The sequence below is a fragment of the Physella acuta genome, unplaced genomic scaffold (genome assembly GCF_028476545.2).
Source record: "Physella acuta isolate Inbredline_101_S28 unplaced genomic scaffold, ASM2847654v3 ptg001452l, whole genome shotgun sequence".
NCBI classification, from domain to species: Eukaryota; Metazoa; Mollusca; class Gastropoda; family Physidae; genus Physella; species Physella acuta.
The window spans coordinates 312443-337901 of record NW_026732967.1 but is presented as its reverse complement, the minus strand read 5'-3'; the positions used below and the strand labels follow the sequence as shown (position 1 = coordinate 337901).

Sequence of the window (25459 nt, the reverse complement as noted above, 5' to 3'; positions counted from 1 at the left end):
CCCTCCCCTTTGTCACATGTCTACACAAAAAGCCAGAACCCCCCCTCCCTAAAATGACGTTACACCTCAATTACAACCCCCCTCAAAATTGCAGTTGAATTTTTTTTAAAACATCGATATTTTTCTAAAATCTTGTCTAAACTATTACAATTTATTAAAACAGTTAGAGTAAAGTGGCGTCTGCGGACAGACGTAGCAAAAAAAACGGAAGTGCTGATTTCCATTGAGCGCCATTCAGTAACCGCTTCACATAGAAACAAACCGAAAGTACCGTCTCACTCCGCATTCTTTCTAGTTTAATCACGTCTGATTCATTTTGTATTCATACGCATAGCATTGAATGTATTAACATTTTCAGTGGTGAGACTCTGTGCGGACAGTAAGTGGACTTTTTTTTACATTTTATTTTCTGTGCGCACACTTGCTCCTTATGCGGACAAGGCATATTTTGTTCATTTTATTTCTATTTAAATGATTGAAATAAACATGTTACATACATAAATAGTGTTGTTGATTGTTTTATATATTATTATATTGGAAAACAAAAAATATGAAGAAATATGAAATAAGTTTTAATTAAATTAAAGTGATGCCTGAAAGAAACTCAGGACCCAGTTGAGATTTTATTTCACTTTTTGCTTAGTAGACACGTTTGATGATCAAAAATATTTTTAAAACCTAAAAAACATTACTAAAAACTTATAGATCTAGATTTAGACTTAAATTTAAATATAAATCTGGAGTATCAAGATTAGTTCAAAGCTCCTTTTTACTTAAAGTGTAAGAAATATACTCTGATTTTTCATTAGTGTCCGCTAAAGGTTAACCCTAAAAAAAGATGCGGACACCCCAATTTTTCCTCTAAGATGGCTTAAACAACCTTAACTATGATATTTATAGCTTCCTATATATATATATAAGCTATTTATAGTTAACCCAGTTAACTAAGCTATGATTGGTTCGATTTATTCCTCTAATCCGGGGACTAGTGCTCTTCATCCGGGTGAGGTTCCCTTTCATAAAACGTCATACATCGCAACTTTGAAAAATTCCAATTAATCTCCCTATTGAGTGAAATAGAAGAAATGGACTCAGATGTGTTTAAAAATGGACATGCTTTGTGTTTTTTGCGTTAGTTTCCTATCAAACATTCATACAATTATTGTTTAAGCGAAAAACAGCAAGGTGTCCGCACAGAGGCAACTGTCCGCAGACGCCACTTTACTCTAGATCTATCTAAAATGCGAAATAATGTCTAAAATTTGTTTTCTAACATTGCTTTTTTATAATGCAAAAGTTTGACGTCGCAATGTCTGACCCCCCCCCCCCCCTATCCCCCTCATCACACTTTGTCACAAAATTACGGACCCCCCTCCACCCTACGAGTGTGACGTCATTTATGGATGACCCCTTACTAGAGTAGTACTACTACTACTAGATCTAGAATCTAAATCTAGATCTAGTAAGTACTAGTTACTTAGTTGTTAGTTACTAGACTAACAGTCACTAACACTCTAGACTCCTAGAGTGTCCTAGTCACTAGAGTTAATTATAAGTCTAAGACTAAGAGTCTGTTTAATTTAATCATTTAATTTTTTATTTTAATACTAATTTTTATAGGTCTATCAAAATTTGGAACTATTATTCTTACTTCGAACCATTTTAAAATGTCGTCGTGCTAAATTCAAGTTCTAGATCTAGATTTAGAGACCTAAACCTAAGTATTAGAAATCTAGTAAGTACAGGAACTATGATCAAGAAATTATCTGTCTCCACAGAAGCTACAACCATTACATTTTCCGGTTCCGGTAAACTTCCGTATAAAAAAAACAATAAAAACAAAATGGCTGGCCATACCGCCGGAGAACCGCTAGAATGTTACAGTGTAAGTTGCCAAAACTTTGACCTGGAATCGTAAATAATAATGTTTACTCGTTAAATTACTGTGTGCATGCATTTAGTTAACTATTCAGAAAATATAATATATTGTACCTGTTTATTTTTTACTGTTTGAGTTGAAGCCTCTGCAACTCTCGCTCTGCTCAGACCTCAGTCAGAATGTCTGCTGGCACAGACTCTGCTCAGGAGCAGTGCAGCATTCATGCTCATAACAGTAAATTATGACTTAGCCACATAGGTAAAGTAGTCTAGGGTAGACTGCTCTAACTTTGACCGAGTTCTTCTAACTTCGACCGATTTCTTACTAGAGGAGCTTACACTTTTCGGACACGCAACGTAAAAATTCCATGCGGTCTCATTCAGTAACCGCTTAACATAGAAAACAAAAAAAAGTATCATATCTATCCGCAACCATTCTACTTTAATAATGTGTGTGTCATTTTGTATTCATACGCATAGAACTTAAGCTATTCTTGTTATAGTGACTGGGGGGTCTTAACGTGTGTTCGAACACATGTAATACAGTTTTACATGTGTTCGGACACCTTTACCCGTCATCGGACATAGCACTTTTTGTTCATTTAGAATAATTTAAAGTCAATTTAATGAATAAAAACATATATTATATGCATTTATATTGTGTTATTGATTGTTTGTGAGGTAATTTTAATAGTATAAAACCTTTTTCCCACACTCCCAAAGTTCATCCCAATCAGCCATTGCGGCTCGCGCAGTACGCTGCTAAGCCAGCCAGGTCACATGATTCCCCCTCCTCTTTCGCATTCCACTGCCTTCTTGACCTTATTTTGACCCTTTCCCTTCAATAACCAGCCCCTTTTATGCTCTAAATTCTTATTTAATAATATTTTTGTGTTGCTGTCCGCTCCCATGTAAGGGCAAATAAGTTAGCGAACACCCCTTTTTTATTGTTCAAGCACAAAAAAACCCATTAACCTTGACATTTACGATGTTCCATACATATATAGAAGCTATTTATAGTGTAACCTTTTAGCTAAGCATTGATTGGTTCAAGTTTGCCTCTAAGTCCAATCCTAGGTCACTTCATCCGGCTGGTGTAAAAATAGAAATGTGCGTACCATGCAACGTTAAAAAATATCTAAAAATAATTCTTGAGAAAGTAAACGGAAGTACTTGACACGGAAGTGTTCATAAATGAACAGTTTACGTGCTGGCGCCGTGGTTTCGCGTGAGACATGCTAATTAAAGTTTCTATGAGCCAAAAACCGACGAAGTGTTCGCTCCTACGTAATTTTTGGTGTGTGTCCGAAAAGTGTAAACTCCTCTAGATCTAGATCTAGAATAGATCTAGAGCTTTCTAGAAGGGAGTGTCTATTGGTACTTCACTACAAATAGCCTTCAGAGGGCTATTCGTACTTCGCTATTTTTAGCCGACCAATCAAATTTATTCGTAAATTCATTGTCCTGCAGTTTGTATATTTAATTTAAATTTTGTATTGGCCGTAACTGTTCCGGTGGGCGAAGTGGTTGCGCATTGGCTTATTAGTGTACCGAGGCGTGGGTTCGATTCCCGCTGGCTCAGAGGTTTTTTTTCTTTTTTTTCTTTTTTTTTAAATTAGTTTTTAAAAATTAGGGTTAGGGTTAGGGTTATTTATAATAAATATAATCAATATAATTTATAATAAATAATTAGTTCTATATGTATACAGTTTGTAAAAGACGAATAAAAAAAAATGCCGCACGCTGATTGGTCAGAGTACGAATAGCCTTCATATGGCTATTTGTAGTTCACTACGAATAGCCGCAGCCTTCTAGAACTAGAAATCTATGGTCAGAAAATTTTTTTTTTTGTACAAACACCATTAGTAGAATCTAGTTTTTCTCACTAAATCTAGAATTTACGCAATTATCAATTTAAACATGACCACTGAATAATAGACATCCATATTTAATCCATTAGGCACTAACTTTAGAGTTTTTAGTTCGTTTTAAACTAAATTACTTAATTTAATTATTTAATATTTATTGTCAATCACTGCCATGTCCAACACATCTCTCCATGACAACTCTTCTTACGCTTGAAGCTAAAGAAAACCACAAATCAAGTTAGACTTTTTAAGTGGCCATGCACAAGAGTTCCTCACTAGTGATCACCAAATAGTGGTCACGTGGTTTTTTTTTTTTTCAAAAAAAAATTTGGTTGTCATTTTTCCGACTGGTCTCAAAAAAAAAACGGTTGACGATATTTGATTTATTTTTTCATAGACTGATAAAACTAATAATGCTTTATTATGGAAATCAATTTTGTAATATGGAAATCGATATTTAAAAAGTTCTAGTATTTTTTATGAAACCAACTTTTAAATTTAGCCTTCATTCTCCAACGCAAATTTTAAAATGCTTTTCTGGCATATATAGCCCTGCCACCTATAGCTTGTTGTTATAATGTGAAAGTCCCGCCATTTTGCGCGTGGTAAACATTTTTAAAACTAATTAGTAGAAGGTCTCTGGCATTTGGCCGAAAAATCGTCGGAAGTCAAGCGTCCGGTCCGGGCGCCATATTGTTGTTAGCAACCGACCACGCCTCCAAGTTAGCGAGTAATACTACCATTAGTTAGCCAAAATAAATTATTAGTTACACATTTGAATTATGGGGAATTTTCCTTATTTAAGGTCTTATGTATTTTTAATCGTTTTCGCACTCTTGAACGGCAAATATTAAGTAGGCCTACATCTCGCCCATGAATTTCCTCACATGAAAAAGATGAATTCAGTTTTTGCTGTCTCAGAGGTGTCATGCTTCACAAAACTCAAAACACAATTAATTCATAAAATAAAATTTAAAAAACTATATTAACTCTTATAAAATAGGTTGTACTAGGCCTATATGTGTGTGTTTTTATTTTTTTTAATGTAATAGGGGGCCCTACAAAGTTTAAAAAATTAATGAAAACCAAATCGGTTGAAGTTAAAACCATTTAAAATTGGCTTAGTCCTAAATTTGAGAAACTGAAAAACTTTAAAAAAAAACATAATTTTGCATGAATATTCTTAGTTTAATTATAAATTTATTGAATAGTTCAATCAGCAGAGCATTCTTTTTTCACTAGACCTAAATATAACTGAAAATAGCAGTGCTATATGTAAAAGACCTAGCGATTTATACCCCTGATATTATATATATATAAAAATCCAAGCATTTTGTAATAGCAGAAACTGGTTGTGTAAAACTAGTTTTATTTCTTGCAGAAGCTATTTTGAAATAGCAGCAACTGGTTGTGTAAAACTATTTTTATCTCTTGCAGATCCCTATTGTGTTAGAAAAAGAACAAGACATTGATCAACATGGCAACCCAATGCGAGAGCCTGATGGAAAACCACGATACAGATGTGGGTTTAGGATAGGGGGAGGCATTGACCAAGATCCATCACAAAGTCCCCTGGGTTATCCAGATAAAGTAAGTGGTTTTAGTCAAATGATTCACTAAGCCACTCATTGTGGTGGATTAAGTGTTTGACATTAATTATTTATCACAAGTTAAAGTTTCTTTTTGTAAAATGTCTTATCAACTCATATTTCTCCAAAATCAAAATGATGTAAAAATGAAAGTAAAACAATCTTTTAAATTCAAAAGTAGGTTTTTAACACTAATTCTGTATGTGAAATTATGTTTATATCCCAGATATGGCTAGTAAAACAAGAAAGACTTAAACATTACTATTTATATAAGTTATACACATCACATTTATATGTATGGCTTTGTTGATAGAGGATTAATGTTTTAGTCTAACACCAATCTGTGCTGCATATAGCTCCAACTAATCACATAGAGCAGCATCATGTCTTAGCAATAACAGTTAAAATGATTAAAATTATACACAGCTGCTTTCAGCTGAGCTAGTCGTTATAAAAAAATATTTCATGCCCCAAAATTGTGTACCACCAGGGTGTTTATGTGACCTACATCCATGACAACAGTCCAGCCTGGATTACAGTTACATGATAAAATTCTCCAGGTAATTGTTTCACTATCTAATCAAACAGAATTAGGGGACAATGCTACAGCAAATTATTTCACCCATTACTTAAAACATACATGAACATTTTCTTCAGTCACTCTTGATGGTGGAATATTGTGTCAGTACCCTTGTCTATCCAAGTCTGTTATATAAAGCTTATATCACATTTAGTAAAAAAATGTAAGAAAATTTAGTCCTTTAACCATTTAACTCCTGATGTTGCCAGATGTCTCCTCTACGGCTAAGGCCTGATGTTGCCAGACACTTCTTTTTTCCCACGTGATTTTCTTACAGTTTCTAATACTGTTGACTCTCTACAAGCTCCCTAATAAAAGTCAATAGTATTATCTAATCAATAGTAATATAACTTTTACTTCGGCGCCCCACGTTTTTGATCGCTTATAGTAGAGTGATCGCTTGCATTATTGTGATGTACAGTATTTATTTTCTACTTTTTAGTTCAATCGGAAAACGTGGGTTTTTTAAAACTTTTTTAATGATTATTATTTAAATTATGTCAGCCGATTCAACTTTTTACAGCTATTTATTACAATAAAAACTCTCCAGCTTAAAGAAACAGAAAACAAACATTCGAAAGTGTGCAGAATTAGGTTTAGATTTAACTTCAAGAGATTTAAAAAAAAACGTTTACAAAATGTCACTATTTTGCTGTAGCAACATGACTTTGGTGTTTGTTTACAGATGCCTTTGGACTAAGTTATTATGGGGACATGTATGATTTAGATGAAAATAAATAATATTAGTACTGAGTTTAATAAATTTTAACGTGATATACTGACTTGTGGTTACTTCTAAAGATGGGAATCACTACTAATAGTAGTAATAGTGATTTACTTTGCTACATCCATTACGATGAAGCATGTGTCGTCAGCACTGTTATGAATTAATTTATTTTGTTCTACTAGATAATATAAAGACTTCATTTATATTTTGTTGTCCATTTCACTTTTCTTTTAAAAATGTTATGTTTGTTTGAAGAAAAAAATATTTTATGACCCACACTACTATATTTAGATTATATTTAAAAGAGTACAGCCCCTTTCTATAGTATTGGGAGAGTGAGAAATGTGGCCTAAAAGTTCAAAGGTTAAGTTGTTTAATTTGTGTACTGATGTAAAATACTGTGAACTTTTTGTTCTGTGTAGGTGAATGGTAAAGACTTTACTCTAGTTACACATAAACAAGCAGTAGACAGCATACGAAAGAAGCCTGTGCTGAAGATGCTTGTGTACAGAAAGGGGGTGCCACCTCTACAGAAACCAGGGAACCAGATGGTAGGACACACCCAGTTCCAAGCTTACCCCCACCATGGGCAGCAGCCAGCCTACGCCCCACAGTACCAGCCCCAGTACTAAGCCACAGCCAAGTGATAGATAGTATAGCCATGCTGATAGGGTCATCTTTTATAGCCATATTTACATTCAGGGAACAAAATTCACTTTATTTATGGTAATTAGAACATCTATGTTTATTATGATAAGCAATTTTAAATTCACTTTTTAAATTCAGGGTTATATTTTAAAATAATTACAATAATCAAGTAAAATAATGGCTAATTTGTTTACAATTTCCTATTGTTGGTAGCCATGTGAAGTATTGAAAACTTTCCTGTGGAAGTTAACTTCTGCAGCAAAGTTTTCCAGTGCCAGTGAATGGTGAGGGGTAGTTCTGCAGCAAAGTTTCCAAGTGCCAGTGAATGGTGAGGGGTAGTTCTGCAGCAAAGTTTTCAAGTGCCAGTGAATGGTGAGGGGTAGTTCTGCAGCAAAGTTTTCAAGTGCCAGTGAATGGTGAGGGGTAGTTCTGCAGCAAAGTTTTCAAGTGCCAATGAATGGTGAGGGGTAGTTCTGCAGCAAAGTTTTCCAGTGTCAGTGAATGGTGTTTAATGGGGTGCTTTCATTGCCAATCATGTCTTGGTAAATGCTTGGTCTGATCAGAGCATTTTGCCTCATGTTCATCTCTTCCCTTCACCAGAAGTTCTTGCTAACAGTCATTGCAAACTGCCGTAGATTAATATAAGGCATTTACATTGTAAAATAAATTGTGTGGTGTGAGTCAGTGTATTCTAATTTAAAATTCATCCAATGGTTTTCTCTGACCTTCACATACCAAAGTGTAGGATATTATTGGAACCAATGTTTACTTCATAAAACAAGGTTTGCTATTTGATAATGTCTATGTTCTAATTACATGTTGACTGTGTTCTAAATTATGTTCTATATTACATTTTTTTGTTCTGTATTACATGTCAGTCTTTATATATAACTTTAGCGCATCATGCCTTTGAAAGCAGGATTGTAAAGTGCATAGTTCACACAGAGATTCTAACATCTTCATCCTTAAATCACTGCAGGTACACGCCCATTTTACTTCTTACAAAAACATCTTCAGCTGCTTTAAAAAAAATGTACTAATTAGTTTTCTTTTTGTATTTTAATTAACAAGGCTGCCTAGTGCCATTGAGACTTGCAATACATCTGATCTATAAATAGCACTGTTATGGTTGTGTTCATGCCAGATTTCTTCATGTTCTGTGACATTTTCATGTCCCCCCCTCCCTGTGTTCTCTGTGACATTTTCATGTCCCCCCCCTCCCTGTGTTCTCTGTGACACTTTCATGTCCCCCCCCCCTCCCTGTGTTCTCTGTGACATTTTCATGTCCCCCCCCCTCCCTGTGTTCTCTGTGACATTTTCATGTCCCCCCCCCTCCCTGTGTTCTCTGTGACATTTTCATGTCCCCCCCCCTCCCTGTGTTCTCTGTGACATTTTCATGTCCCCCCCTCCCTGTGTTCTCTGTGACATTTTCATGTCCCCCCCTCCCTGTGTTCTCTGTGACATTTTCATGTCCCCCCCCCCCTCCCTGTGTTCTCTGTGCCTCTACCTTTCTGTTCTTGTTACATGGTGTTCCTGCAGGAAATCTTGTAGTGACTTGTTGAACTTGTTGGTGACATGTAGTTTTGATAACATAGATCTGAGCCTTCAATGTACTCATTAAACTATTTAATTAATAATTAACCTGTGAATTCAACTGGTCATCAGTTATTTAATATAATAAATGTATTTTTCAAATACCTTTTTAAAGATTTACATTATGTTCTTGAGAGTGACTTTTATACAATTACAATGATCAGTTTTTTTGGGCAACTGGTTCATGATTTTATGTCAATTTTATATTTTATTATCATGTATTTTACAAAACCCCGAGCTTATCGTTATTTTTGCTGCAAAAAAATTCATCACAAAATCCCAGACTACTTGTTATTTTTATTGTAACAAGAATAATTACAAAACTCTGGTGTCTTGTTATTTGTTATTGTTACAAAGTTATTTAAAAAACTAGTTTCTGATCCTGGGTTGAAGATGGCCAACAGCTAATCTGATCCTAGGCTGAATAATCAGTGTGCCAGCCTTTGTGAGGCTGAAGTTTGTCAGACCTAGTTAACAGTATTATTTGTTTGTGTACATCAAAACAGTCAGACAACTATACAAGCTTAAAGGTCACAATTTGAAATAAATATTTGTTTAGCGTAGTACTTATTAATAGCAGGTGGTTACCTACAGTGTTAAAGTTGTCAAACAACATACAACGAACATGGGAGGACATACAGCTGTTTGTGATCAGAGGACACAAGCGTATGGCTTCAGACCAAAATCTGCTGTCATCTGAACATGTTGTAAGTGGGGAGACTAGTGACTACTGGAGTTTTAGATTGTAAATCCATGTAACAAATAGTTCTTTATTTAAACTGGGAACAGGATTTAAAAATGTCTCTGTTAGCAACAATTATGAATGTTTTTGCTGTAGTTAGCAACAATCATGAATGTTTTTTGCTGGTCTATGCTTCAGTAAATGCGAAATAACTTAAAAGCCGGTAAGCTCATCAAGTGTAAACTTTACAAGAAATGTCTTTGTTTTCAATCACTCTGCTGCCCCTGTATAGCCGAGGAGAAAATCCTTGATCATGTAAAGAAAATGTAATGGGCGACTGTGACTTTATGATCATCATAGGTCTTGACCTGTTGACAAACATTTAACAGTGAAGAATTTTTCTTGTCACACTGTGTTGTCCAGATTTTTTTTACTTGCTTGCCATATTGATTAAAAATAAATAACCATGGGCTTTTGTTTTGCTCTACTGATTTTTGTGACTAATTGGAGTTACAAGTGTTCCAATACATAGACATGACAAAATAAATTCTAATGATAAACTGTTTCTGAAAGGGAAGGTTTTGAGTTCAACTGAAGCTTTCTCAGAACATTACTTTCTGTTTTTTATAGTCAAGTCAAAAGTCAAAGTAAAGAATCTTCTTTAGACCTAGCGATCCATTGGGCGATGAAATAGTTTATTTGTTTCTTCACCTCGACGAAGGGATGTTGTGGTCAGCACTATGCCCAGCCACCTTTACTTTCCCCAACATGTCAGGTACCCATCAGAGCTGGGTGGACTCAGGAACGTCCTGTAGTCACAAGTCCAAACAAAGATTTGAACTCGAGACCTTCGGGCTAGCAGCCAAATGGTCTACCATTCAACCACCTGTTTTTAATAGGAACATTTAGTTTTGAACTCCATAAAAATTAAATACAGTGGTACATATAGGAGCGCACTGACATACATGATTTTTTATATACAAGTGATTTTTATGCTTGGAGTTACAAGCAAACTTTGAGATACAAGAAACCAGATCTGTTGCTTTACAGAAATGTTACACTCAGAATAAGTTGCAACTTATTGTGCATCTCAACTACTAAATAACATTTGTCAAACTGCTTTCTGTAATATTTTGAAATGGAGGAAGATACAGACCTCCTTAATAGGTTTGGTTTTAAATCTAAACAGTCTGTATGTGAAGTACAGCGTCTGTATGTGAAGTACAGCATCTGTATGTGAAGTACAGCGAGGCAAAGACCAGTAAAGAAAAAAGCAATCATGAAAATTAATTAAAGATAATAAATTATCAAGTGGCGCATAAGTTCAACTATGTGCAGCAAATTTGAGTTGAGTACCATTAAATTTATCGTCCTTGAGTCCACCCAGCTCTAATGGGTACCTAACTCACATTAGGGAAAGTAAAGGCGGCTGGGCATGATGCTGACCATACTATCCCTTAAAATGCTGAGGTCACAGAAACAGGTGAACTCCATGATTCCCCTTAGACATTCAGGTTTGAAAGGAGAACTCTACTTTTACTTTACCGTTAAATTAGGGATAAAGTGTACCATTAACAGTGTAAACTCTAGCTGAAATACACCTCCACCTGCATCTTAAGTGCTCAGGTTGGCTGTTTTTAAAAAATATACGTTTTAAAACCAGTTTATTTCTTTATATTATCCTTTATTATGTTTTTATACAACATTTATTATTTGTATTTTTCTAATTAAAAAAAAAGTAAAAAAAAAAAACTTGAGTGGTATTTGGGGGCTGGAACAGATTAATAGCATTTCAAATAATTTTAGCAAAGAAAATTGCTTTGTGATATGAACAATTTGATATAGATCTATGAGCAATGTTTCGGAACAAATTAAATATCTCAAAATACCACTGTATTAATATTAAAGAAGAGGGAATTATAGCTTCCTTCAAACTGGTGGGAAAATATAATATTAAATGAAAGATAACTAAATTAATGACAAAAATAAACACATGTATATGTCAGTTATAAAGTGTTAAAAATAAATTGGAAAAATTTGGTTATTGTTATTTGTTTATTTAAAAACAACAAATTGCGAAAGAAATATTTTTTTAACAGTTGAATTTTTTTCTAAATTATATTTTAGAAGTATGAAATACAGAAGCCATTTTCAATGCCTTTTTTTTAGACTTCTATACTTAAGTAAGCTGCAAGTAACTCAGCTAGACATAAAAAGTACAGAGTCTATTTTCAATGATAAGTGCTGAAATAATATTTACTTTTTTAATTGTTATCCTTCCTTAAGATTAGCACTTATTTCCTGAACTTGAATCAATAGCTGAGTCAATAATTTCAAATCAACATGTAATCTTTTATAAAGCTTATGAAACTTTATTTAAACATATTTGACTTATTATTAATATATAGAATTAAAAGAGTTGTAAATCTTGTTCTATCTGAAATGTTCAATGTTCCTGAGAACATACTTAGCATTAGTTACAATGTTCCTGAGAACATACCTAGCATTAGTTACAATGTTCCTGAGAACATACCTAGCATTAGTTACAATGTTCCTGAGAACATACCTAGCATTAGTTACAATGTTCCTGAGAACATACCTAGCATTAGTTACAATGTTCCTGAGAACATACCTAGCATTAGTTACAATGTTCCTGAGAACATACCTAGCATTAGTTACAATGTTCCTGAGAACATACCTAGCATTAGTTACAATGTTCCTGAGAACATACCTAGCTTTAGTTACAATGTTCCTGAGAACATACCTAGCATTAGTTACAATGTTCCTGAGAACATACCTAGCATTAGTTACAATGTTCCTGAGAACATACCTAGCATTAGTTACAATGTTCCTGAGAACATACCTAGCATTAGTTACAATGTTCCTGAGAACATACCTAGCATTAGTTACAATGTTCCTGAGAACATACCTAGCATTAGTTACAATGTTCCTGAGAACATACCTAGCATTAGTTACAATGTTCCTGAGAACATACCTAGCATTAGTTACAATGTTCCTGAGAACATACCTAGCATTAGTTACAATGTTCCTGAGAACATACCTAGCATTAGTTACAATGTTCCTGAGAACATACCTAGCATTAGTTACAATGTTCCTGAGAACATACCTAGCATTAGTTACAATGTTCCTGAGAACATACCTAGCATTAGTTACAATGTTCCTGAGAACATACCTAGCATTAGTTACAATGTTCCTGAGAACATACCTAGCATTAGTTACAATGTTCCTGAGAACATACCTAGCATTAGTTACAATGTTCCTGAGAACATACCTAGCATTAGTTACAATGTTCCTGAGAACATACCTAGCATTAGTTACAATGTTCCTGAGAACATACCTAGCATTAGTTACAATGTTCCTGAGAACATACCTAGCATTAGTTACAATGTTCCTGAGAACATACCTAGCATTAGTTACAATGTTCCTGAGAACATACCTAGCATTAGTTACAATGTTCCTGAGAACATACCTAGCATTAGTTACAATGTTCCTGAGAACATACCTAGCATTAGTTACAATGTTCCTGAGAACATACCTAGCATTAGTTACAATGTTCCTGAGAACATACCTAGCATTAGTTACAATGTTCCTGAGAACATACCTAGCATTAGTTACAATGTTCCTGAGAACATACCTAGCATTAGTTACAATGTTCCTGAGAACATACCTAGCATTAGTTACAATGTTCCTGAGAACATACCTAGCATTAGTTACAATGTTCCTGAGAACATACCTAGCATTAGTTACAATGTTCCTGAGAACATACCTAGCATTAGTTACAATGTTCCTGAGAACATACCTAGCATTAGTTACAATGTTCCTGAGAACATACCTAGCATTAGTTACAATGTTCCTGAGAACATACCTAGCATTAGTTACAATGTTCCTGAGAACATACCTAGCATTAGTTACAATGTTCCTGAGAACATACCTAGCATTAGTTACAATGTTCCTGAGAACATACCTAGCATTAGTTACAATGTTCCTGAGAACATACCTAGCATTAGTTACAATGTTCCTGAGAACATACCTAGCATTAGTTACAATGTTCCTGAGAACATACCTAGCATTAGTTACAATGTTCCTGAGAACATACCTAGCATTAGTTACAATGTTCCTGAGAACATACCTAGCATTAGTTACAATGTTCCTGAGAACATACCTAGCATTAGTTACAATGTTCCTGAGAACATACCTAGCATTAGTTACAATGTTCCTGAGAACATACCTAGCATTAGTTACAATGTTCCTGAGAACATACCTAGCATTAGTTACAATGTTCCTGAGAACATACCTAGCATTAGTTACAATGTTCCTGAGAACATACCTAGCATTAGTTACAATGTTCCTGAGAACATACCTAGCATTAGTTACAATGTTCCTGAGAACATACCTAGCATTAGTTACAATGTTCCTGAGAACATACCTAGCATTAGTTACAATGTTCCTGAGAACATACCTAGCATTAGTTACAATGTTCCTGAGAACATACCTAGCATTAGTTACAATGTTCCTGAGAACATACCTAGCATTAGTTACAATGTTCCTGAGAACATACCTAGCATTAGTTACAATGTTCCTGAGAACATACCTAGCATTAGTTACAAATGTTCCTGAGAACATACCTAGCATTAGTTACAATGTTTCCTGAGAACATACCTAGCATTAGTTACAATGTTCCTGAGAACATACCTAGCATTAGTTACAATGGTTCCTGAGAACATACCTAGCATTAGTTACAATGTTCCTGAGAACATACCTAGCATTAGTTTACAATGTTCCTGAGAACATACCTTAGCACTTAGGTTACAATGTTCCTGAGAACATACCTAGCATTAGTTTACAATGTTCCTGAGAACATACCTAGCATTAGTTACAATGTTCCTGAGAACATACCTAGCATTAGTTACAATGTTCCTGAGAACATACCTAGCATTAAGGTTACAATGTTCCTGAGAACATACCTAGCATTAGTTACAATGTTCCTGAGAACATACCTGAGCATTAGTTACAATGTTCCTGAGAACATACCTAGCATTAGTTACAATGTTCCTGAGAACATACCTAGCATTAGTTACAATGTTCCTGAGAACATACCTAGCATTAGTTACAATGTTCCTGAGAACATACCTAGCATTAGTTACAATGTTCCTGAGAACATTACCTAGCATTAGTTACAATGTTCCTGAGAACATACCTAGCATTAGTTACAATGTTCCTGAGAACATACCTAGCATTAGTTACAATGTTCCTGAGAACATACCTAGCATTAGTTACAATGTTCCTGAGAACATACCTAGCATTAGTTACAATGTTCCTGAGAACATACCTAGCATTAGTTACAATGTTCCTGAGAACCTTACTAGCATTAGTTACAATGTTCCTGAGAACATACCTAGCATTAGTTACAATGTTCCTGAGAACTATACCTTAGCATTAGTTACAATGTTCCTCGAGAACATACCTAGCATTAGTTACAATGTTCCTGAGAACATACCTAGCATTAGTTACAATGTTCCTGAGAACATACCTAGCATTAGTTACAATGTTCCTGAGAACATACCTAGCATTAGTTACAATGTTCCTGAGAACATACCTAGCATTAGTTACAATGTTCCTGAGAACATACCTAGCATTAGTTACAATGTTCCTGAGAACATACCTAGCATTAGTTACAATGTTCCTGAGAACATACCTAGCATTAGTTACAATGTTCCTGAGAACATACCTAGCATTAGTTACAATGTTCCTGAGAACATACCTAGCATTAGTTACAATGTTCCTGAGAACATACCTAGCATTAGTTACAATGTTCCTGAGAACATACCTAGCATTAGTTACAATGTTCCTGAGAACATACCTAGCATTAGTTACAATGTTCCTGAGAACATACCTAGCATTAGTTACAATGTTCCTGAGAACATACCTAGCATTAGTTACAAGTTCCTGAGAACATACCTAGCATTAGTTACAATGTTCCTGAGAACATACCTAGCATTAGTTACAATGTTCCTGAGAACATACCTAGCATTAGTTACAATGTTCCTGAGAACATACCTAGCATTAGTTACAATGTTCCTGAGAACATACCTAGCATTAGTTACAATGTTCCTGAGAACATACCTAGCATTAGTTACAATGTTCCTGAGAACATACCTAGCATTAGTGTACAATGTTCCTGAGAACATACCTAGCATTAGTTACAATGTTCCTGAGAACATACCTAGCATTAGTTACAATGTTCCTGAGAACATACCTAGCATTAGTTACAATGTTCCTGAGAACATACCTAGCATTAGTTACAATGTTCCTGAGAACATACCTAGCATTAGTTACAATGTTCCTGAGAACATACCTTAGCATTAGTTACAATGTTCCTGAGAACATACCTAGCATTAGTTACAATGTTCCTGAGAACATACCTAGCATTAGTTACAATGTTCCTGAGAACATACCTAGCATTAGTTACAATGTTCCTGAGAACATACCTAGCATTAGTTACAATGTTCCTGAGAACATACCTAGCATTAGTTACAATGTTCCTGAGAACATACCTAGCATTAGTTACAATGTTCCTGAGAACATACCTAGCATTAGTTACAATGTTCCTGAGAACATACCTAGCATTAGTTACAATGTTCCTGAGAACATACCTAGCATTAGTTACAATGTTCCTGAGAACATACCTAGCATTAGTTACAATGTTCCTGAGAACATACTTAGCATTAGTTACAATGTTCCTGAGAACATACCTAGCATTAGTTACAATGTTCCTGAGAACATACCTAGCATTAGTTACAATGTTCCTGAGAACATACCTAGCATTAGTTACAATGTTCCTGAGAACATACCTAGCATTAGTTACAATGTTCCTGAGAACATACCTAGCATTAGTTACAATGTTCCTGAGAACATACCTAGCATTAGTTACAATTAGAAAATTAAACAAATAAAAAATTCTTTATTAAAAAGTTTTAAAATAAACTGAAAACAAGAAAAACTGGTACTAAGGAGAGCAGAAATTAAATTCTCAGGTATAGAAATGGCTAGAAGAATAAATACATAATTCCACATACACAAACAACCAGTGGGATTATCAAAATAGACCAAAATAAAAATTTTGGTAGCCATGGTGAATTTGCAGGGAGAGGGGGTGGGGGAACCTGTCTTATCGCTCTGAGAGCGTTAAGCTGGTGCATAGTAATCTGATGAGAAATCTGGGCCACATTTTGTTGATGGGTTATCTTTGTCTCCAGGTGCCAGAACAGGGATGCAAAGAGGGCTGTGAAACGAAGATTAATACTGTATCAACACGTAATATCCCTTGTTGCTGTGGGTTTGTTTTGATACAAGACTTGTATCAGTATCAAAACGAACCCACAGTAAGACAAGAACACGAGCATTAGTAAAAACTTAAAAATATATAGCCTTTACTAATTAACACTTTATACAGTGAAATGATAAATCTATAGTAAATCTATAGAAAATAAACAACAGGTACAAGTGCAGTCACGAATCAAAGTGACGTGGTGGCATCCTACATTCACAGTTCCCCCTTTCGTTCACCTTGCGCTCCCTTTTATACTGGCGATTCTCTCCCCTTACGTCAATGAGCGATCTCAGACAGTTCTTTAGTAAAACATACCTAATTATACAGTCTGTGACATACAATTATTGTTAAGAAAGGATACATTAAAATGCATACATTACTTACCCCCTATGTATAGGAAAAGGGCAATGAATGCCGTCCCAATATATCTTAATATTGTGAACAGTGTGTCCTGGACTGCTTGGTGGTTCTGGTCTATTTTCTTCACAAAGTCATTATAGTTCTCTTTTAAAATGGACAGCATTTGTTCTCTGGAAGCATCCACGTTCTCTCGCGTGATTTCTTTGAACATACTGAGAGTTGTCCTAGATTAAATAAAAATACAACAAAACTTTCACATCTTATTGTAAGCCGTGCTATGGGGGGGGGGGGTGATTACACTATCTACCCTGCCCTAGGCTTAACTAATAAGTGCAATCGTGGTAAAACCCACGGTGGCTAAACCCTAATCGATGTTTAAATTTTTTTCAAATTAACGAATCAATATGATTCCTCCCAGTCAGTGTTAAAATTATAAGCTTTTAGCCTATTAATTTATTTTATAGAAAACTCCTAACTCGTGTTTCGTCTGACGAACATGTCTCTTATCTAACTGTCGCGGCTCGAACAGGTCAGCAATCACAATGACAACAACGCGGTTCCAGGCGGGGAATGTTTTTTTGCACATCACTCCATGTACACGTGGAAAACCCGAAGTGAGCCGATGATCGCCGAAGCAATCAGAGTTATGTGCCTTGTGATTTGGCGCCTTCGCCGTTTATCGGATCCGTTCGTTCCATTCGTTCACTTCGGGTTTTATGCGCGTACACGGTGTGATGTGCAAATGGCATTAGCCGTTCCAGGCTAGCGTAAATAGTGCAGTCTGGCTCGCCGCTAGGCAAGCTGGGACAAGTATCGAACATATATCGAACCTAGGCAGTAAAAAAAAAATAATTAAAACTGTAACAAATGAATAAAATAAATCATATTTTAAAATAATGTTTATGAAAAAAAAAATCTGTCTCTGCCGAATAGTGAGAGGCGGGCACATACGAATCGTTCAGCGGGCGCCATGGCGCCCGCGGGCACAAGGTTGGGAACCCCTGCTCTACACTCTCGTTTCTCCGCCGACCTGACTGGCTGAACAATCCCTACAAAAAACTAAACACATACATGGTTCCAAGGGGACCTACCAAAAAAAGCACAGATTCGCACTCAAAATATAATAATACAAATGAAATAAGTCCACCATTCACCCGCTCATATTATAATTGAAACTAAAAATTTAAGTATCCAGTTATTATAACTTACTTATTGCAAACAATTTTGTTCTTAGCAAATTCTAAACATAATGCCATGTCTGCGTCTGCGAGCACTTCCAAGTTGTCATCTGAAAAATAAAAAAGTTTTGGCATTTAATTAGCAATGTCATAATTACCTTTACTAATTTATTTAAATTATTCTTTATTTCCATTTACTCACCTGCTTTGACAAAACTGGCGAAAACATGGACGGTCACCAGCACATATAAAAAAAAGTTTCCTGTTGAACATTTTAAAATAAATTTCAGTGACTAATAATTCTAATGAATCAGCACATAACTGTTACATTAATATATATATATATATATATATATATATATATATATATATATATATATATATATATATATATATATATATATATATATATATATATATATATATATATATATATATATATATATATATATATATATAATGAACTCACCAAAGTTTGATGGCTATAGGAAAAACAGATCGCGTAACCACTAGTACACATACAGTAGGACAGTAGTTATGACACTTTATAATAGGACAGTCGTTAGGACACATACAGTAGGACAGTCGTTAGGACACATACAGTAGGACAGTCGTTAGGACACATACAGTAGGACAGTCGTTAGGACACATACAGTAGGACAGTCGTTAGGACACATACAGTAGGACAGTCGTTAGGACACATACAGTAGGACAGTCGTTAGGATACATACAGTAGGACAGTCGTTAGGACACATACAGTAGGACAGGCGTTAGGACACATACAGTAGGACAGTCGTTAGGACACATACAGTAGGACAGTAGTTAGGGCACAGATGAATAGGATACATTAGTTAGGTAGATCCACCCTTAGACTTGGTCACCCCCCCTCCCCTGTAAAGACCCACCCTTACACTTGGTCACCTCCCCTGTAAAGACCCACCGTTAGACTTAGTCACCTCCCATGTAAAGACCCACCCTTACGCTTGGTCAACTCCCATGTAAAGACCCACCCTTAGACTTTGTCACCCCCCCCCCCCCATCCCCTGTAAAGACCCTCCCTTACACTTGGTCACCTCCCCTGTAAAGACCCACCCTTACACTTGGTCACCTCCCATGTAAAGACCCACCCTTAGACTTGGTCGCCCCCCCCCCCCATCCCCTCTAAAGACATACCCTTACACTTGGTCACCTCCAAGTGCCAGATCTAGTTCAGCTAGCCATTGGAACATGTGCCAGATCTAGTTCAACTAGACATTGGAACATGTGCCAGATCTAGTTCAACTAGCCATTGGAACTTGTGCCAGATCTAGTTCAACTAGCCATTCGAACATGTACCGGGTCTAGTACAGCTAGCCATTGGAACATGTGCCAGATCTAGTTCAACTAGACATTGGAACATGTGCCAGATCTAGTTCAGCTAGCTATTGGAACATGTGCCAGATCTAGTTCAACTAGCCATTGGAACATGTGCCAGATCTAGTTCAACTAGCCATTGGAACATGTGCCAGATCTAGTTCAACTAGCCATTGGAACATGTGCCAGATCTAGTTCAGCTTGCCATTGGAACATGTGCCAGATCTAGTTCAACTAGTCATTGGAACATGTGCCAGATCTAGTTCAACTAGCCATTGGAACTTGTGCCAGATCTAGTTCAACTAGCCATTGGAACATGTGCCAGATCTAGTTCAGCTAGCTATTGGAACATGTACCAGGTCTAGTACAGCTAGCCATTGGAACATGTGCCAGATCTAGTTCAACTAGACATTGGAACATGTGCCAGATCTAGTTCAACTAGCCATTGGAACTTGTGCCAGATCTAGTTCAACTAGCCATTTGAACATGTACCAGGTCTAGTACAGCTAGCCATTGGAACATGTGCCAGATCTAGTTCAACTAGACATTGGAACATGTGCCAGATCTAGTTCAACTAGCCATTGGAACTTATCACAGATCTAGTTCAACTAGCCATTGGAACATGTGCCAGATCTAGTTCAGCTAGCTATTGGAACATGTGCCAGATCTAGTTTAGTTCAACTAGCCATTGGAACTTGTGCCAGATCTAGTTCAACTAGCCATTTGAACATGTGCCAGATCTAGTTCAGCTAGACATTGGAACATGTGCCAGATCTAGTTCAACTAGCTATTGGAACTTGTGCCAGATCTAGTTCAACTAGCCTTTTTAACATGTGCCAGATCTAGTTCAGCAAGCCATTTTAACATGTGCCAAGTCTAGTTCAGCTGACCCACCAACTGACCCACCAACTGACCCACCAGATGACCCACCAACTGACCCACCAACTGACCCACCAACTGACCCACCAACTGACCCACCAGTTGACCCACCATAGGACCCACCAACTGACCCACCAGCTGACCCACCCGATAACCCACCAACTGACCCAACAACTGACCCACCAGCTGACCCAATAGGTGAGCTACCAACTGACCCACCAGATGACCCATGACCTACCGTACATCATCGTCGTGTATACTGTTCAGATCAAGGACTGCGAACGGATTGACTGAAGCTAGACTGGGATATTGGCTGAAGCTAGACAGAGAAAATGGCTGAAGTTAGACAGAGAAAATGGCTGAAGCTAGACAGAGAAAATGGCTGAAGCTAGACAGAGAAAATGGCTGAAGCTAGACAGAGAAAATGGCTGAAGCTAGACAGAGAAAATGGATGATGCTAGACAGGGAAAATGGTCGCTACGCCTCTGAACTAATCACAGCCCCGAATCAAATTTTCCCTTTCCAGCGAGTTTTTAAAGTCCGTTTGTTTACATTTTAAAAACTATCTATAGTTTTTAGAGCCAGGGACGACGCCATTCAAAACTTAAGTGTCTGAGTATCGAATTTTCACCTGAAGTTGTAAACAGACAAGAAGTTGGCATGGAATAAATGACGTTTGTCGTCTCCATGAGAAATCTGCCCACAAAATCTCGTACCAACAGGTTAGCAGTTCGTTCGACAGAGGAAGCAAGTTAAATAAAAGGTTGTATAAAATATACTTGAAATAAAGACAACTTCTTCAAAGCTTGAACAGTGTTTTACAAAACATTAAAATAAAACAGGAAGTAAAATTAATCTTAACAAATGTCAAGGTCAATGTCTCCTGGAAGCACGAGCCTTGGTTTTATTGTCAGTTTCAGCTTCTTTATAGGCTTGACTTTTTAGTGGTGTAGCCTAATTTCAGGTTCGCTGTCAAAAGCCCGTTAGTAATTATTTGTGGTTGATTGTAATGTCTTTTAAATCGCGTGACTTGTCATTAGCAGGCATTTAGGCTGCAAGGGACAGGCGGGCATTTTAAAAGTTGACGTCCGGTCACCCACAGCCGATTGCTGCAGTCTTTGAATGCTCAGACCGCCTGACGGAGCGGAACGTGTCGTCTAGTCCTGCGAGAATGGCCACCATCTGTGTTTGAGTGCTATAGCACTGTTAGGGTCGTGTATCTGTGGCCCCGATCAAATTGAATATCCTGATAAGTTCTTCTCTCATGACCACTGGAGGCCTTTCGTCCTGCAACTGGTCAGATGGAAATACTCATTCAAGAAAGGAATTTCCTTGACACAAGAGCTTACGAGATGTCGAGTCCCTAGAGCACCTTGTTGTCTGTGGAAACCATATAAGTCACCTGATGTCAGCCTTCATCGTTTATGAACAATTTACCCGGCTGGTTGGGTCAGGCTGCTTACATAAAAGGATATTTGATCGCCCACTGATTGGGGGCTGTCCATTAATTTCGCACTTTTGATCGATTTAATTTCCCCCGTGTCGAAAAAATGTTGCGTAATAGTACATGTAGAACCCCCCCACACTCAAGGAGAACGGTACACCCTTGACAGAACACAGAGTGACCAACAAATCAAAGCCCAGTTGTGGTCAAAACCCCTATGGTCAAAGTCCGCGCACCTTATAATGGTGACACATCGACACAGTCAAATGGTGGCATACAACACAGTCAAATGGTGACACAACGACACAGTCAAATGGTGACACTATGACACAGTCAAATGGTGGCATACAACACAGTCAAATGGTGACACAACGACACAGTCAAATGGTGACACTATGACACAGTCAAATGGTGACACTACGACACAGTATAATGGTGACACATCGACACAGTCAAATGGTGACATATAACACAGTCAAATGGTGACACTATGGTACAGTATAATGGTGACACATCGACACAGTCAAATGGTGACACTATGACACAGTCAAATGGTGACATATAACACAGTCAAATGGTGACACAACGACACAGTCAAATGGTGACACTATGACACAGTCAAATTTTGACACTTTGACACAGTATAATGGTGACACTATGACACAGTATAATCGTGACACTTCGACACAGTCAAATGGTGACATATAGCACAGTCAAATGGTGACACTATGATACAGTATAATGGTGACACATCGACACAGTCAAATGGTGACACTATGACACAGTCAAATGGTGACATATAACACAGTCAAATGGTGACACAACGACACAGTCAAATGGTGGCACTATGACACAGTCAAATGGTGACTCTATGACACAGTATAATGGTGACACATCGACACAGTCAAATGGTGACATTATGACACAGTCAAATGGTGACACTATGATACAGTATCGTGGTTACACATCGACACAGTCAAATGGTGACATTATGACACAGTCAAATGGTGACACTATGACACAGTATAATGGTGACACTATGACACAGTCAAATTGTGACACTATGACACAGTCGAATGATGACATATAACACAGTCAAATGTTGACACACAACAAAGTCAAATGGTGACACTATGACACAGTCAAATGGGGACACAATGATACAGTATAATAGTGACACGCAGTCGAGTGGTGACACTACGACAAAGTTTAGAACCAGACTGTCTGTAGAACGTCCCTGAGCCCACCCAGCTCTGGTAAGTACCTAACTCATAATAGGGAAAGCAAAAGTGACTGGGCATAGTGCTGACCACGCTATCAGATGAAATCTACTTCACCTGCCCAATACTTCGACAATGGGAAAATTTTACTTTAATTTAAAATGAACCTTTTAATTAAAGAGGTCGTGTGTGAGGTTCAAGGTCACCACAACAAAGACAAAGGTCGCCCCTGGTGAACAAAAAGAAGAGTCACGTGATGGGGAGGTTGTGTGGTGTGTGTGGGGGGAGGTTGTGTGGTGTGTGTGTGGGGGGGGGGGTAAGTGGTGGGGAGGTTTTAGGTTTCAGTCTCACATTAAAAAATAAAGTGTTAGCGGTTTTTAGGTCTAGATCTAAATAATCTAGATCTAAATCAGCCAATTTAAACAGGAATTATACAAGTTATAATTATACAATTATATGATAGAAAAATAAATGGAATAACGTACCGTTGTAACATAACATATAGAACCTAGATCTAGTCTAGATCTATGTAACGTTGCTTGGAGAGAAGCGAATCTTGGGGTTTTCAAATCTATCAACAATGCACAAGCGCGTCAATTTAGAGTGTAAAACATAATGACGCCATCAAAATTAGAACAAACTAAAAATAGAAAAATTCAACAAATTTTGCGTATAGGCCTAACTTATTAGGTAAACAAAGGGCAAAAGGTCACGTGAAGTAAATATCCCATGCAAGTGGTATGAGCATAAGCCTGTTGTTTTAGAGTGGTTCTGCACGTATTGTACAGGAGTGTGTGAGTACACATGTACACTGTCTGGGGGTGAGGTCTAATCATAAGCTCCGTGGGGTTACGAACAGACCGGACAAAAGGCGGACATGAACAAACGGCCGACATGAACAAAAGGCCGAAAGGGACAAAAGGCCGGCATAGACAAAAGGCTGAATGGACAAAAGGCCGACATGGACAAAAGGCTGAATGGACAAAAAGCTGTATTATTTTTTACCAATGTGTAACTACATGTATTTCTTGCAGACTTTTATCTACGGAGGGGAGGGGGAGGTTGAAAATTTTGTAAGTGGGGGGGGGGGGCGAACTAAACTCTCCATAGGGATGCGTATAGTAATAAAAGTATATATTTTCTTTATAAATTCTATTTCGGGGGGGGGGGGGGATACAGTAATTATGTCGTAGTGATTACCTCAACTGTAAGGTGCTTTTGAACGTATACTAAAACATTTTCTCTATTAAAGGGGGCATAACTATTACAAATTCGCGAAATTTTTTAAAAATAAACAGGGTTAATCAGCTTTAATTACCATACATTGTTTGAGTTGTCTCCCGTTATAACAGAATCTCCGGCCTCGTTTTTAATCTATCACACCCTTCCCATCCCTCCACCCCCCCCCCCTCCAACAATCGCCAGCCATCCCGCAAAATGCTTGCGCTGGTTCACATTAACAAAAGCTACAAAGGCCTACACGATATTTAGTTTTAAATTCTCAGTTTTTTAGTTTTAATTTGACTACGTTGCATGTTCCCCAACGTCTAGACGGCAGGTAATGTTAGCTCAGGACGGTATGACATCACGAACACGCCCAATTCTAGTGTGTAAAAGCTCACTAACACACCATATGCTAGCGTGTATGACCTAACACATCCAATGCTAGCATGTATGACCTCGCTAACACACTTGTATCACCTGTTTGTCACCAACTTCACACAACCTGAAGATGATTCACAAACTGACCGTGTCTATAGATCCATCATTGGCTTGATTGATTGCCTATCAGGTGAAATCTCATCACAGATCAGCAGTTCGCCGAACTAAAGAATGTGAGAAAATATTTATCCTAAAGATCTAGTGAATTTTTAAATCTTAATTTTGAAAAGTTAATCTGACGTTTAAAATTATGGCGAGATAAAGTGTCTGGTGTTATAGTAATATAGACTATGGAAACAATGTAATGATATATCATGATAAGCAGTAGGCACATCTACATGTGCAGAAACCTCCATAATCTAAAAATCACGGTAACTATGGACAGTATATCCCTCGCGGAGTGTGTGAATGATTGTAGTCATGTCATGTTGTAGCAAAACACAGCAG

At 37.0% G+C, this 25459-nt stretch overlaps 1 pseudogene; it reads left to right on the top strand.

Annotated features, from left to right (window-relative positions):
* Positions 1 to 1833: 1833 nt before the first annotated feature.
* On the top strand, positions 1834 to 10034 carry LOC131928001 (tax1-binding protein 3 homolog; annotated as a pseudogene).
* The last annotated feature ends 15425 nt before the right edge of the window (positions 10035 to 25459 follow it).